General features: G+C 35.2%; 1 long non-coding RNA gene across 2 annotated transcripts; it reads right to left on the minus strand.

Moving 5' to 3' along the window:
- Positions 1-309: 309 nt before the first annotated feature.
- On the minus strand, positions 310-2010 carry LOC129571119 (uncharacterized). Of its 2 annotated transcripts, XR_008688218.1 has the most exons (3): positions 1136-1845; positions 702-1056; positions 310-638 (listed from the first exon to the last, which is right to left on the minus strand). It is a non-coding gene; the product is annotated as an uncharacterized LOC129571119 (long non-coding RNA). The 2 variants fall into 2 exon arrangements; XR_008688217.1 differs by having other exon boundaries at positions 702-2010.
- Positions 2011-2777: the final 767 nt, after the last annotated feature.

Raw genomic sequence — 2777 nt, forward strand, 5'->3', positions numbered from 1 at the left:
TAGAAAGGTCTTGAAAAGTAGATGTGATTTTTGGTATTAAACATCAAAATCGGCCGGCGTTTGGCCAAGATATGGCCGTTTGTAATTTTTGGCCGAAATCTTCAATCAGCCATATCTTGGCCAAAAGCTGGCCGATTTTGATGTTTAATACCAAAAATGATACGTACTCTCCGAGTCCTTTCCAACGACGTATAGCATGTTGAAATTGGACAAGCGGTTTGAAATTTAAAAATTTTGGGCCAAATTCATTCATAGGTGTATCCAAACTTATGGCCTGTGGTGTATGTGTATAAAAAAACACCTAGTAAAGAGATTTTGAAACTTCTTGCTGTATTATGCCAAGAATATATAAACCTTTTACATTCTAAAGAGAAATGTTGATTTCTTGAGAAAAAAAATTGAATTTTTGGACGCTGGGATCCGTGCGGACCCCGCTTGGCCGTCCGAGGGTTAATGAGCATTCTCATTTTAATTCTCATTGCACTTGCCTCCAATTTCTTAAGCGTGTCCGTATATTCGGATGGCAAAATATGATTAATTGCAGAAACCCCCTGCCCAATTTTGATATAGAGCCCACCGTTTGCTAGACATCCATTCAGTAGTCGATTGGCACTACGCAAGTGTATTTTCTTTAGAATCTAGAAAAGAGATTATTAGTTGCATCATTAAATTCTCCCAAAAATAATTTGATTCTGTCGTACTTGTTCATATTCCTCGCTTTCATCAGTTAACCCATATAAATGCCAAGAATAGTCAATGGAAATCAATGCAGCAATTTTTAACGAGCGTAAGAATCGTGAAACTCCGCCATAAACCTGAAACTCATTATATCCGTCATATGCAATGGCTCCAGCAGTGACACCAAGGAATGTTCCTTTGACAAAACGCTTTAAGTTAAATTGTGACTTGCTTTTATTCAGATTCCGGCCGACTACAAAGTTGCGAACAATCAATCTCGAAAATAGTTTCTTGTCAACCAGTTGTCTTTTTAAAATCGCTAATGACAACATTTTTCGTTCTCACTTTAAAAATAATTGACCTACAAAATCATGCAAACTGAACAAATGCAAACGAATGTCAATGTCAATGTCAACAACGGAGTATCTATGTACGTAAGCGTATTTTGCGTACTCACTACTTTACTTTGATTTTTGATATTCAGTAGTTCACACAAGGGTGAACTTTTTAAATTTATTTTTTTTTCTTTCAAAAAGGCAAGCATGTTTTCCGACGATTCTGCAGAATCATGTTTATCTTTTTAATGTATCAAGAGCTTTCGTTGAGAGAAAATCATTACCGTTAAGTATTTTTTCGATCGACTCACTTTTTAGATTTTCGCATTATCAACCAGTGATTTCTGACGCCTTTCGATGGTGTTTTACAAAACGATCTATTTTTTACTTTGATGGTGATCGAAAATGAAATTTGTTCACTATAAGAAAATCCAATTCCAATTACGTCGAATCAAAATGTTCTTTGTTGTTTTGCAAATAAAAAATGGCTACTATACAGTGGTGTGTTCATTAAACGTTTGTTCGCCACAATTGTCGTCGATGAAAAGAATACATGCACACTGTCAACAATGACGCGTCGAATTTAGCGCTGCGATTTTATGAGTGCAAATCGATGGTCACTTCATACACAGTCTCCAAAAAAACGTTTTGTACGAAACAAAACGGAAATGTATGTCAATGTATGCTTGTATCCAATGCAATTAAATCATTTTACCAATCACATTTATTTAGAGATTTTGCTTTTTTTCTGCAGTCCAGATTTTTCGATTCATTTTTTTTGTTCAGGGAATTAGTTTGACTGATTTTTTTACTGAGTATAATTTGCTTTCTGTCGTTTGTGACAAAGTGACGTGAGCATGTTAATGACAGAGAATATTCAAATGTTTGGAGAGTATGCGAAGTGTGTGTGCGAGAGTTTGTGAGTGTGGTAGAAAGAGTAAGAACTTATGCACGTCTCAGCGTAGTATTGTGAACATTCATTGGTCAACGAATATTTTGCTTCGAAACTAACGAATAAAATTTCGTTTTTTTTTCTCACTCTTTTACTTGAAACTTTTTTTTCCCATCTCTTATTCATTGATATGAATTTTTATGAAGAAAAAAAAAAATTCCTACGCTCATTTCAATAAATATTTAATATTCATTACTAATCTCATCGCTCTAAAGTGAGAAGTGAGTTTTTCATCAAGCCTTATAATTCGCTACAACAACTTCTGTACGAAATTGAGCATATATATCCACTTCAATGGTATATATTTGTTCGCCTTGCAGAGCATCGGTTGGACCGGCACTTGTGTGTCGCGTGACAGTGGAAGGAAAGTTTCAATCGAAATTAGTACGGAAGCAACACTACGGTGGTCGCACATTATGCCTAACCGCATATCAAAAAATACTTTACCAATATCTTTCGTGCCAATGTTTCGCACTCAAGGGTAGAGTGAAATATTTCCAATTCGAAAGCAATAACAACAACAATAAAGAAAAGAATCTTTTAATTCAATGAGTTGTGTGTCGCGAACGAGTGCTCATGGCTTTAAATCAATTTATGCATTTATGATTCGCGGTACGCATTCATTCATTTTCGTGCTCGTTACAAACGGCAATATAAATCCAATAGAACGAATGCAAAAGACGGAGAAGCAGAAATACAGAGAAAACTCTGCCATAATAATAATAAATATCCTTTTGCAAGCCAATGTTGTGGAATGGGCACACAAATTTGATCAAGATTTTCTCCTTCAGATTCATAAATTCATAATTCCT

Source organism: Sitodiplosis mosellana, unplaced genomic scaffold (assembly GCF_009176505.1).
Source record: "Sitodiplosis mosellana isolate CC-2019 unplaced genomic scaffold, AAFC_SMos_1.0 Smas_scaffold_1347, whole genome shotgun sequence".
Taxonomy (NCBI): Eukaryota; Metazoa; Arthropoda; class Insecta; order Diptera; family Cecidomyiidae; genus Sitodiplosis; species Sitodiplosis mosellana.